General features: G+C 40.2%; 1 pseudogene; it reads left to right on the forward strand.

The window, feature by feature from the left end:
- The first annotated feature begins 11,642 nt into the window (after positions 1–11,642).
- The window catches only part of LOC111081979, a 35,234-nt pseudogene continuing 32,204 nt past the window's right edge, over positions 11,643–14,672 (forward strand).

Below are 14,672 nucleotides of genomic sequence, written 5' to 3' on the forward strand. Positions count from 1 at the left end.
GATAAACTGCAGGATATGCCAGAAAGCCAAGTATAACCGGCACCCTAGGAAGCAAGAGTTAGGGGTGACTCCAATTCCGGCAAGGAGTAGGCGAGTTGATTCATATCGACATCTTTTCCACCGCAGGAAGTACTTCCTTACCGCAATTGACAAATTTTCAAAGTTTGCAATAACGCAGCAGGTTGCTTCACGCACGATCACGGACGTGAAAATACCAATTTTACAATTGGTAAACATCTTCCCAGCTATTAGGACCATCTACTGTGACAATGAGGCAGCTTTCAACTCGGAGACCATTCGGTCTTTATTAAAGAACCAGTTCGACATTGATGTAGCGAATGACCCAGCTTTGCACAGCACATCAAACGGACAGGTGGAACGCTTCCACAGCACCCTCTTAGAAATAGCCAGGTAGAAGATACGGCTGAACTAGTTATTCTAGCGACCATCGAATATAATCGAACCATCCACTCCGTCACGAACAGGACACCTATGGATGTGGTCCACGCAAGTTGTGACCTTGGGGAAGAAATTATGTTAAAGCTAATAAAAGCCCAACAAGAGCAGCTCGATAGAAACAAACCGACCAGGCAAAATAAGACCTTTGATGTAGGCGAGCAGGTCCTAGTGAAAACCAATAGGAGGTTAGGGAACAAGCTAACTCCCCTCTGCGCTGAACAAAAGGTAGAGGCAGACCTGGGAACCACCGTTCTTATTAAAGGGAGGGTGGTCCACAAAGACAATTTGAGGTAAGTAAGGAATTAGGTGTAGTAAACCGGGATTCATAGCACTAAGTTCAGGTCCACTAGGACAAATTATAGTAGGATTAAAGAAGGTATAGCTAATAAGCCGATGTGTCTCTCATTTCTTATAAGTCACCCGTTGAGTATCTCTGCCTCCTAACAGTCTTGGCCTTGACAGCCATGATCGACTCAAAGCTGACGGACTACACGCACGCGGACTACATTCCCATAATTGACGGACGGACCGTAATATGGAACGAAACCTTCTACGTACAACACTCCACGAACTTGACAGAGTATGACCGATACATTCAGGAAACAATAGACTTGACTGACGTGTTCCCTCAGACACATATGAGGAAAATATTAGAAACAGACACGAAACACCTACTGACGTTGACTGCGGCTTTGGGAGTTCATCACAGGCATGCGAGGAGTCTGAATATCTTGGGGTCTGCACTGAAGGTAATCGCAGGAACCCCGGACTTTGATGACTTACAACAAACGAGACAGGTCGAGTATGATTTAATAAACGCAAACAACAGACAGATAACCATAAACTCAAGGACTCAAACACAGATAAATGCCCTCACCGAAACGGTTAATCAATTATTGAAAGTAAATAAGCAGGAAGAAATTGACACTTCCCATCTATATGAAACCCTCCTAACTAGAAACAGGATATTGACGCTCGAATTGCAGAACCTAATGATCGCCACTACTCTGGCTAAAATAAATATAGTAAGTCCAGCTATTATCGATAGTAATGACTTAGAGGCGATTCTGAAGAAAGGTTCCACAGATATCAGTGTAACCCAACTTTTGGGCGCTGCAAATGTGAGAGCACTAGCTAATAAGGAATTGATCATCTTTGTAATTGAAATGCCTAGACCTAAGCTCATTTGTAAGAAAATAACCATCTTCCCAGTCGCACACAAAGGGGTAACGATCCGGTTGCCCGAGGACACCATAGCAGAATGGGGCAGCAAGGTCATCGCTGTCTCATCATGCATAGGGCCCCCATCATTGGCCTTCTGTAAGGAGGCACCGGCGAACAGCTGCGCTCAAGAACTGCATTTTGGCGCCGTGGCCCACTGCGGCACCCAGCCAAACAACCTACCCCCGATCTTGGAGATAGATGAGGGTATTGTGGTAATCAACGATGCCACCGCCATTGTGACCACCGACGACGGCCCCAGCGAACTGTTACGGGAACATACCTGGTAACCTTTGACCAGGTCGCGCACGTCAACGGGACAAAATACACCAACTTCAGCAATGCGCCAAAGAGAGTCCCGGGCGTAGCTACCTCGGCGAGGATTAATGTCACCCGCCACCAAACAATGTTGAGCCTGCCGTATCTTCACAAGCTGAATGAGGAAAATCTGCAGCACCTGACCGAAGTCCGAACAAACCTTGTGATCAGTTCCGCACTGGCCGCTGTCGTGGGCGTGGCCGTGTGCGTTGATTTAATCGGCGTTTCCTGGTGGATGCGGCGCAGGCAGCAGAAGGGTAACACCGTCGCGATTGAGCAGATGCTGAAGAGCATGGGCTTGACCGAGACGGTCAAGTCTTGAAGGAGGAGTAGTTAACAAGAGTTAACTGAATTGTCCATTGGGTTGGACGAATTCTGAGTTAACAAGAGTTAACTGGATTGTCCATTGGGTTGGACGAATTCTGCGATATCGCAAGGTAAGCAGTTTCGTCAACCGTGGGATCGCCGTCGTCGCGGTCGCCGGATGCCGGCCGCTACTGGACACCACGCACGAGGCGCAAGGTCAGCGCTTTTGCTGGACAGCGACGAGTGCCGTGGCCGGCAACCAAGGGTCCCGTAGCTGGGAAGTTTAGGTTTTTAAGTGAGTTGTTAATTACCGGCCGAGTGGCATTCACGTATCAACGTTTCGCCTTGCGGGTACTTAATCTCTCATTGTATTCTTTTGCAAGTTTAATTACATTCATGAAATAAATAATACTTTACATCAAATACCCGTGTCGTATTTAAACATTACTTATATCCTAAGAATTCGATACTTTCATAACCAAATTGACATTTACTAATCTTAATTTCTAATCGATATTCAGCGAGAATTCTTAACACTCTACCTACTGTTATGAGGTGATCATTTAACGTTTTGGAACCTATAGCAATATCGTCCATATAAACTACTACATTACCTTCGCGAATTAATGGTTGCAAGATAAAATTAATAAATCTCATAAATACTGCTGGTGAATTCATAAGTCCGAAGGGCATTCTTGTATATTCATACTGACCACTAGGTATGACAAAACTTGTATACTGACCCGAATTCTCTGATACTTTTACCTGGTGATATCCGTGTTTCAAATCTAAAATTGTAAAAATTTTATTCCCTTCCAATCTCTCTAAACAGTCATCTATTAGAGGCAACGGATATCCATCACGAATGCATATCTTATTAAGCTGTCTGTAATCTACACACATTCTTTTTTCTCCTGATTTTTTCTTAACTAATACTATTGCAGAAGTATAGGGCGAGTTACTTTCTCTTATAAAGCCTCTTTTCAATAATTCATCAATTCGGTCATCTACTTCTTTTTTCTCTTGGTATGAAAGTCTTCTTGGAACGGAGCGTACAGGTTATTCTGTCTTCAGTTTTAGATTAATTTCATAATTATGCTGAATTGCTGGGATATTACTTAAATCTGAATAGTTAAATTTGATCACTTCAATGAATTTACTACGTTCTTCATCACTCCGCCTCGGGTCTATATTGAAGCAGTCATCTTCATTTGTTATATCAATACTATATATATATGGTATATCTATGTCAGATATTCCTAATGTTTCCTTTGCCATATGCTCATTATCTTTTAAAAAATAGTCACTACTTTTTAAACTTTTTAAATTTAACGAGAAGGAACGTGTGAGTCGCTTCTGGGGAAGCGATTCTACTTATACCCGTACTCGGGCAGTATATACATTTTTGAGAATTAAAATTAAAAAAAAAAAAAATTAAATTTAATGAGAAGGAACGTGTGAGTCGCTTCTGGGGAAGCGATTCTACTTATACCCGTACTCGGGCAGTATATACATTTTTGAGAATTAAAATTAAAAAAAAAAAAAAAATGTACATTTTTTTTGCTACATCTGTTATCTACATCTACAATGTATATTCTACATCTAACATGTAGATTATAGATGTACCATTCATATTCTACATCTCCTCCGCTAGGGGTTGCTCGCGCACTGAACGCGGCAGAGTGTGCGACCGAGAAGGAAAATGAGTTGTGTTGTGGAGTGCGGGAGGGGCACGGGGAAGCAACAGAAAATTCATTTCTTCATTCTGGCTATAATTATGATCCGATCTGATTCAGATTCGGCAGTCTGGTAGATATGGTCATTCTCTACGATACTGCGTTTTTAGTTTTATCGTTTCTTTAAAATTGTGCCTGCCACAGATTTTCGTCCTTTGTGTGGGCGGAAGGGGGCGGGGCGAAATTTTGAAATACACTTGTAACAGTGGGATATCACATGAGTCTGGAAACCAAATTTGGTTGCCCTAGCTCTTATAGACTCTGAGATCTAGGCGCTCATCGAGACAGACAGACAGACAGACAGACAGACAGACAGACAGACGGACAGACGGACAGACAGACATGGCTATATCGACTCGGCTATTGATGCTGATCAAGAATATATATACTTTATGGGGTCGGAAACGTTTCCTTCTCTGCGTTACACACATCCACTTTTACCACAAATCTAATATACCCCTTAACTCTTTTTTGAGTACGGGTATAAAAAAACTAATCTTATCATCATTTCCATCCTTCACTAAATCATTGTTATTGCTATCTGATAATCTCAACTCATTATTTATATTTGTCAATACTATGTTTTCAATTGGGTCGCCGTCAATGTTTACCAATATTTTATTTTCAATTTCACTGTCAATGTTTACTAATACTCTTTTTTCAATTAAGTCACTGTCACTAATTTCTACAGTTCTGTTTTCTATTAAGTCCCTGTCACTGTTCACTAATATTCTATTTCCTATTAAGTCACTGTCACTGTTCACTAATATTCTATTTTCCATACTGACTTGCATTACTCGTTTTAAATTTTCAATTGTATTTTCAAAAATCAATTTTATTCCATAATGTTCAAGGAAACTACGCCCCAGAAGGACATTACTAGATACATAATTATTGGGTACAACGTAAAATATGAGTTCTTTCTCTATGTTATGAAAATTTACTTTAACAACTATTTTTCCAAAAGTGCTTATTCTTGAACCATTTACTCCAATACTCAGTTGGTCTTAGTACATCATCAAAATTTACATAAGGCATCGCCGCACGCTGCATCAAATTAATAGCGCTACCGGTGTCCAACATGGCAGAAAGAAATTTAATATGATACCTGCGTTTTATATCAGTGTAAAAATATACCCCTACCTGATTCATAATAGGAACAAACATATTGTGCTGCTCTCCGTCGTCCATCATCGGCTGGTTGCTGGCTGTATTCACGGATCGTTGAGTTGGCACAGGCGTCTGTTGGCACTCCTTCACCTTGTGCTGATGGACCCACACTGGAAGCACGATCCCTTCTCCCGCAGAGGTGCGGGACACGATGAAGCGTAGTGTCCATGCGCTGAACAATTATAGCAGCGCACCTGGTTCTGGTCAGGTCCTGATGCACTCATCTCAGAGCGCTTGAAAGTCGTCTGGGTACTCTTCCTTAAAGCCTCGTATTGACGGGCCAGCTCCTTAAGTTTTCCAATGGTCGTCGCTGAATACAATAAGGCGATACTGGTAGAACGATCGCGAAAACCATCAATGATAAACTGAACCGTTAATTTTTCTTCGATGTCGGCACGCATAGCAATTTCTTCCATCAGAAGAATGTATCCCATTACGGAGTTCTTCCCTGGATTGAAAGTGGTTTCCTTCAAGAGAAACATTAAGTCCTTTAATGATCCCGTAAATTCCAGCCGTAATGCAGAATGGTCTTGCCTTACCTTGAGTTTCTTAAAAGCCAAGTCTCTGTGTTGGCTAAAGTTCATACCTTCTCTGTCAGGCCAGCTTCACTCAACATCAATCCCTTTAACTTAAGTGACCTGTCTGCTGTTCTCAATAGGGGCAGAAACACTGCGGGAGGAATAGATAGAATTACATATGACATGATAAGAGCCCTCAGGAGCCCAGCACTGAATAATCTTTTACAAGAATACAACAGGTTATTTACAGAATGTAGAGTCCCTGATCAATGGCGTACAATCAAAGTCATTCCCATCCCAAAGAGGGGTAAGGATCTCCATATCTACCAAAACTATCGACCTATTTCTCTCATCTCGGTATTGGCTAAAACTCTCAATCTTATGATCAAGAGTCGCCTAGATATGTTCTTAGAAAAATGTAACAACATGCCCAGACGATCTTATGCCTACCAAAATGGTAAATCAGCAGCCATGTGCATAAATGATCTCATCAATACCACGGCCTGTGAGAAGAAAAGGGGAAAATTCGTTGCAATTGTAGTAGTAGACATTGATAATGCATATAACTGCGTTAATCTTCAAACGCTACAAATGCTAATGGATTATGAACACATTCCCACGCAATATACTGACTGGATTGTCAATTTCTTTTCGTCTAGATTCCTAAAACTGGGTAACTTCAGTAAAGAAATCAATGGTGGGTTGCCTCAAGGCTCCTGTCTCTCACCTCTACTTTTCAATCTGTACACCAAAAGACTTCATCAAATCAATGATTCACATACGTCCATTATTCAATTTGCTGATGACTTTGCCATCATCTCAACAGGCAACAACATAAATGATGCTAGCAAAAACTTACAGGTAAAGATCAACGACTTTCACCTTCTCTGTCAAGATCTAGGCCTTAATTTCTACCCCAGCAAATCCTCAGTTATGTTTTGCAGTAGGGGAAGACGTGATAACATCGCAGTTACATGCAATAATATCACTTTCCCAATAAAGGAGTCAATTACCTTTTTAGGCAGGATCATTAGTGCCAACATGTCAGACAAATTGCATATTGCAAAAATCAGGGACAAATCAGACAAAAGTGAGCTTTTGTTGCATGCTGTAACTACCATCAAAGCGGGACTCAAACCCAAGGTTTCATCCAACATCTTCAAATCCTTCATCAGATCTCAGCAGGAACATGCCATTACTAGTTTTTCGAATCTAAACATTAGCAACAGCAAGTCTCTTAACACTGCACAGACGGACTGTCTTCGCCGTTGCGTGGGTGTGCCTCCAAAAACATCTACGCATCTGATTTTTGCTCTGGCCGGTATTTTACCTCCCAAACACAGAGCTAAAATTCTCACAGTCAGAGAACTACTGAAAGTAAAGTCTCTAAACCCGACCTTGTATAATGATGTTATTAAATCCACTGCAAAGACTGCCTACACAGCTGTGTATCAAGAATATAGTGATCTTTTCGACAATTATAATGAAGCCAAGAAGTACAAACATAGTCCCAAAGCATTAATTTGTCTGTCAGTCTTTGACAGGAAAAAAACTGACATCTCAAACGAAGAATGCAATGTGATATATCAAGCTAAGCTTGAAGAATGGGTGTCAGGTGGATGGAATATTCTTTCCACTGATGCATCCATCAATGGTGATAAGACAGGCATAGGTATCTTAGATTACCCTAGTAACTTTAGCTATATGTTTAGGACTGAAAATAGTTCCTCATCTGTGTTTGCAGAGCTTGTTGGTATATTAACGGCAGTTAAGATATCAAATATAAAAAGATACAGTAAAACTGTAATTCTCTGCGATAGTCAAGGAGCCTTAAAGGCTCTGAAGAGAAATGAATCAAATTCATACTTGACAGACGAAATCCACCTCAACATGGACAATTCCTTCACGAGCAACTTTATTGTGCACTGGATACCCGGTCACAAGAACATTGCCATTAATGAAAAGACTGATATACTAGCCAAATCAGCCACTAATGAAGGCAAACTATTTAATTTACCCCTAACATTCGATGAAGTAATAAGAAAAGTTAAAATAAAAGTTCAGACGGATTGGAACAATGAGTACAAGGAAATATCAAAAACCAAAGGAATTTATTTTGCGTCAATTTACAATGAAATTCCAGTCAAACCATGGCACTGGGCTCTCGACTGGAGTGCAAAAAACATAAAGGTCATAAATAGACTGTTAATTAATCGAACCTATGATAACGTTTTTTTACACAAAATCAAAGCCAGAAACACCAACATTTGCGAAGTATGCAACGTTCTCGACAATGCGGAACATGCAATTTTTGCAATCTTCTCCTGCCAACGACATGCTATTATCAGGAAAAAATATAAGATTTTTCATCGCTTTAAAGATCTTAAGGAGCTATTGCTCACAAGGGAGCCACTTTTTTTTAGAGAATTGGCCAAATTTATTAATGAGGCTAATTTGGAGTTGTGATTCGAAACACACTGGATTTTATTCAGGTCGGGTTAACTCGGTGCCAACGGAAGTCACCTTGAGGAGCAACCTTCTGTTGTTCCTACTTTCTGAGGCAACCTTCTGTTGCCTTACACACCTACACATACATATCAATCCATTTCACTACTATATATTTTGTTAAACTCTTACACATGACCACACTTTAAACTTAGCATCATATTGTTTAAATTATAAGAATATAGCAATGCAACACCATGCATGGTCTTATTAACAACCATCGATAGACAACAAAATATCGACAGGCCCATCATCGAACTGAAGTACCTGGTCAATGCGGACTCATCGTCGTGCGACCATCCAATTTCGCGGCAGCGATTAAATACCAAAAAAAAAAAAATATTTTTTTTTTCGACTTTTCCCGAGTTTTTAAAGTCAAAATTTTGGGAAAAATACCGCAAAAAAATGATGAAATATGAATTTGAAAGCTGAATAGCTTTCAGGCGTTAGGCTTCAGATACAAAGTTTCTGGGTAAGATTTATAGTTGCATTAGGCACCTTTTTAGAACTGCAAAGTTCTGAGCAACCAGAGGTAAGATACTTAAGTTATGTGGAAAAAAAGCATTAATTTAAGGTAAAATTATTTTTGAGTTGTTTTGGTGAAATGGCTCCAACTTGACCGTTTATCCATAGATTTTAATGAACAATACCTTAAACGACGCCCAATTATTAGAATTTTTTTTTTTTCTACTTTTCCCGAGTTTTTAAAGTCAAAATTTCGAAAAATAATACCGCAAAAAATTATGAAATTTGAATTTGAAAGCTTAATATCTTCCAGGCGTAAAGCTGCAGATACAAAACTTTTCAGAACTGCAAAGTTCTATGCAACAAGATATAAGATACTAAAGTTATGTGAAAAATAAAAGCACTACCTCTGAAAAAAACCATGAAAAAAAATACCAGATTTTAAAAATACTTAAAAAAAAAATGACACCATAAAAAAAATAATAATGTTGAGCTACTGAGCTTCTTCAGTAGCGTTGTTTTGCAAGATTATTTAAGAGACGATGATTGTTCAGTTAATATATTCACAGTTTATTGTACTTAAGTTAATATATATGTTTTATCCAAAACTAGCGAAAGGTGTTCGGATTTGATAACGAGAGTTAACGATGGGTCGATTGAAGACGCGGTGGCCGGTTCAAGACTGTTGAAGTTGTTAGGTTTATGTAAGATTTAGTTTAGAACTCTGTGGCAGGCAGGTCACTGTGCCAGACAGCAAAACGTTTAACTACAGTGATGATCGAATCTGAAGTGTCTTCTGCTTTCTCTGACGAGCCTCCCCCACAGCGGCTGTCGAACGCCGACAGAGAGCAAAGCACCAGATAGAGCATAAGCAAAGCAAACAAAACGGTAATAAAGAGAGACGTTACATTTAAGAGATGTTACATATGGTCTCATTGCTCATTGTGATGCCATGGGCCGGCGCTTAGCCGAACAAATAAAGTACTACAAAAATTATTAAATCCCGAAATCTATCAGAAAAAGTCATTTTGGTTCACAGCCTAATACTCTCTGCACACTGAGTCCATCCTGGGGGAACGGTGGGAATTTTTGAAATATGTGAAACACCGATTCACATTGACACCATCCACCATCCATGAGAAACATCTGTTGCTCACAATTGCGTGAGGTGAAAATTTGTTTACTTTAATTAAAATGAATATAAATAACATTTCAATGGTCGTGAATGTGATTCAGCGGCAAAACATATTCTTGCACAAGCTAAACATGTTGTTGGACATGGACGATGATGATGAAGATAACTTTGACGAGGAGGAGATAATAGAATGGATATCTGTTTTAAAAACACTGAAGCCCGGAAACACACGGCGACGAACTTCGGTGGTTTTCATAATTTGAAGAAGAACTCCCACAATCTCTACAAAGAAATGTCTGAAAATAATAAATAAATATAAGAATCAATTCTCTTTCGTCCATTTTCTTGTCGTCTTGCATAATTCTGTTGATTTATCAAAATTTGTTTACTTTCCTTGTCATCAAGCACCCAAAACAAAATTCAAGACGCGCGTCTGCCAATGTAAACGCCTTTTCTGCTTCATTGCGTCTATTCCGATATCGATAGCAGACGCGCCCAGTGTAAAAAGGCTATTAAAGCAAGTGTTTTTCTACAGTAACAGCTGACTTTAACATCTGCTAGACTTAACATTGTTCTGTTATATAACATTTTTTATATTGGACTTTACAGTTTGAAGTTTTCTTAAGATCTTAAGATTCAATCCCCCATACCCAGTCCGCCTTCGCCCATACTACAGCATGCTACATCTTGGGTTGACTGGCAGCTAAACCAAATATGGCGTCATTCAACGCATTTCCGTTTACATTACACGCTCATTTCCACTCCGTGTGGCTTTATTAAGCGTCGCCAGTTTTTGTTGCACTTTCCTAACGCCTGCCCACCCCATCACCATTGCTCTCTCAATCCCCGTGTGTGTGCTTGGTCCTCCTGGCTGGGCTGGGCTGGGCTGGCTTGCCACTTGAAGTGCGCTCAAGCAGACTAAAGCTGTTGAGGGGAATTTTCTTTGAATTTGCTCCAGTTTGAGCCTAAATCGAAATGTTTTGTTGCCCACACAGTCTGCCCCACCATCCAAAACAAGGGAGGCTAGCAGCAGTATGTCTGAAATTTAAATTGGGCAAATCATTTGATGCAGCTTTAAGCCCAAACGATACGATATATCCATGTCCGTGTGTGTGTGTGTGTTGCTCTGGGTTTCTGTGTAGTTTTGGGTATCCTGTTTGGGGGCAGGCTCTGCCCACGAGTAGCAGCATTCAATGCCGGCCAGAGCCCAGGTCAGATGGCCTTAATATACGATTAAAGATAGTGAAAGATACCCAGAGGGTTGAGTAATTCTTCTCAGGTTCCCCCAATACCGCCAGCCAATAATAAAACAATATTTCATATTTGTTGCTGCCCCTTTCAAAATTTTGAATTTAATTTGCGAAATAATTTGCGTTCCGAGATGAATTTACTTTGGTTAATTTTGAGTGGGTGTGTGTCGATCTGTCGAAAGTTCTTCACTCTGTCCGTTCATCCCACCCCCGTGTAGGATTCCACCGACGAAAAATAGGATTCGAAACCTGTACCAATCCGCCTACTAAAGAAACTCCATTAGGTCCGCATTGAGTCAGGAGTACGAGTATTACTTACTTCCTTTTCCTGTTCCTATCCGAGTGCGTGGGGTGTACCCGAAACACTCGTCCAATCATGCCAACGCTAACGATGAATTGTTCTATTGCCATGGGCATGATCTACAGGAGGTTGAGGTTGAATATCGCTGATCGCTGGGCTAGTTTGATAGTCGACTCGATTTAATTACACTCCACTACCGCTGCAAAGTGTCAGTGCGAAAATTATTTCATATCCGAGAATTTGTAGCTTGGGCCAGCTAAAATTTGATCCATCAGGTAAGTAAGTCCGGTTAAGGAAGTCCGGGTAAGTAAGTCCGGGAAGGGGCAGCCCCGCCGCCTGGGACTGGGCTGCGCCACCATTGCATGCCATAATCTAAATGGTTATAAATATTAGCAACGCAACGAACTTGCAACTCCACTGGTTTAGCTCACTGTGAGTGAGTTTCTGAGTCCTTGGAGGTTTAAAGTTGTTCAATAAATTTAACAAAAAAAATCAACTATAATTTCAATAAATTAAACAAACGAACCAAAAAAAAAACCAACTAAACATAAGCAAAATAAACAAAATTAAATTAAACGAGAAGGAACGTGCGAGTCGCTTCTGGGGACGCGACTCTACTTATACCCGTACTCAGTCAGTATATACATTTTTGGGCTTATGATTTTTTAGAATTTTAGAATTAAAAAAAAAATTTACATTTTACATTTTTTTGCTACATCTGTTATCTACATCTACATATATTATGTATATTCTACATCTAACATGTAGATTATACATGTACCATTTAGATTCTACATCTCCTCCGCTAGGGGTTGCTCGCGCACTGAACGCGGCAGAGTGTGCGAGCGAGAAGGAAAATGAGTTGCAGGATCGTTGTCAGGAGGTGGCAGGGGAAGCGACTGAAAATTAATTTCTTCATTCTGGCTATAATTATGATCCGATCTGATTCAGATTCGGCAGTCTGGTAGATATGGGCATTCTCTACGATAATGCGTTTTTAGTTTTATCGTATCTTTAAAAATGTGCCTGCCACAGAATTTCGTTCTTTGTGTGGGCGGAAGGGGGCGGGGCGAAAATTTGAAATACACTTGTAGCAGTGGAATATCACATGAGTCTGGAAACCAAATTTGGTTGCCCTAGCTCTTATAGTCTCTGAGATCTAGGCGCTCATCGAGACAGACAGACAGACAGACGGAAAGACAGACATGGCTATATCGACTCGGCTATTGATGCTGATCAAGAATATATATACTTTATGGGGTCGGAAACGTTTCCTTCTCTGCGTTACACACATCCACTTTTACCACAAATCTAATATACCCCTTAACTCTTTTTTGAGTACGGGTATAAAAAATTAGAACTATGTTTTGTCCGGCGGCACGCGAAGGTCTCTCTTCTGCAGAGTTCTAATTCCTGGACATATTTTGTGCACAGAATACTTTGGGATGGGCGAATACTCACTCCTCGAAGGGCAAACGATCCCATTGTACATACACATATGAAAAGTCTGTCATAGTTCGCTTGCTTTATCTTTTGGCAGGCCCTTCTCTTCAGGTGTTCCTGTAGGCAGAGGAATGGATGTACAGGGGAGCAAACTTTCAGCCTGTTGCACCCGAAGGGGTACAATGCACCCCTCGAACAAGTGTTTGCTGGTAATAGCTATTGAAATATGCTGCTAGAAAACAGTTCGAATATACCTCCTAGAATCTGCGAGTGCAAGCAAAGCAACAGCAGCAACAATAAAAGTTGTTTAGACATAAGCAATTTACTATTACTTAATCTTTGCTATAAAGTCCATAGATATCAGCAAGTACGAGTATCACATGCAACACAAATTATCTTACCGATATTTTCTAGAATGTTTTAAAGAAATCTACACGAAAAGAAACATATAAAATATTATTAAATAGTCTTCGCAGACAGAAAACATAAATATCCATAATCATTGAATATGCGAGTAAAACAACCAAACTGGTAGCTGAAATCCAAGCTAAAATAATATATATTTTTTATTTATTTACGCTGTGAACTTAAGGTTATAAATTATAGCTACAGAGGGGGAGCGGCTATAACTATTGGCTATCTAAGTAGCTTCCTCGGCTAAATCTAAACTTTATACGCGGTTAAGTCATCCCATCCCAAAGTGCTGGAAACGGGTGAAAGTGCAGGACTTCCATGGTTCTGTTAATGTGAACTTAAGCAGTGGCGGCTGGCACTGCTTTCACCCTTTTCGAATCTTTTCATAATAAACTTTACATTTCCTTTTTTATAGCCGTACTTAAAAAAGAGTTAAGGGGTATATAAGATTTGTGGTAAAAGTGAATGTGTGTAACGCAGAGAAGTAAACGTTTCCGACCCCATAAAGTATATATATTCTTGATCAGCATCAATAGCCGAGTCGATATAGCCATGTCTGTCTGTCCGTCTTGTTGAGCGCCTAGATCTCAGAGACTATAAAGGCTAGAGAAACCAAATTTGGTTTCCAGGCTCATGTGATATAACACTGCTACAAGTGTATTTCAGAATTTCGCCCCGCCCCCTTCCGTCCCACAAAAGACGAAAATCTGTAGCAGGCACATTTTTAAAGATACGATAAAACTAAAAACGCAGTATCGTAGAGAATGCCCATATCTACCAGATTGCCGAATCTAAATCAGATCGGATCATAATTATAGCCAGAATGAAGAAATTAATTTTCAGTTGCTTCCCCTGTCCCTCCTCCAGCAAACGACAACGCAAGTCATTTTCCTTCTCGCTCGCACACTCTGCCGCGTTCAGTGCGCGAGCAACCCCTAGCGGAGGAGATGTAGAATCTAATTGGAACATGTACAATCTACATGTTAGATGTAGACTATACATTGTATATGTAGATGTAGATATCATATGTAGCAAACAAAATGTAAAATGTAAAATTTTATTTTTTTTCTAAAAATTCTTAAAAATCATAAGCTAAAAAATGTATATACTGACTGAGTACGGGTATAGAGTTGCGCTCTTTAGAAGCGACTCACACGTTCCTTCTCGTTTATATTTGGATTTGTATATCTGGCCCTGGTGATGAGCCAGATTTTCGTCAGTCGAGTCGAGCTCTTCGCGGAGCAAACATCTCGGAACAAAAAGGAAAATATATTTTTGGGAAAAAGTGAAAAATTTAATAACGAATAAAAAGCCCAAAAACAGAATTAAACGAAATGTTAAATGTGCCGCGCGTACGTAAAGCTCGGAAATCGAAGCGGTCTCCGAAACCGAGACCGAGACGGAGACCGAGACCTTCGCGTGCCGCCGGAC

Source organism: Drosophila obscura, unplaced genomic scaffold (genome assembly GCF_018151105.1).
Source record: "Drosophila obscura isolate BZ-5 IFL unplaced genomic scaffold, ASM1815110v1 contig_201, whole genome shotgun sequence".
NCBI lineage: Eukaryota > Metazoa > Arthropoda > Insecta > Diptera > Drosophilidae > Drosophila > Drosophila obscura.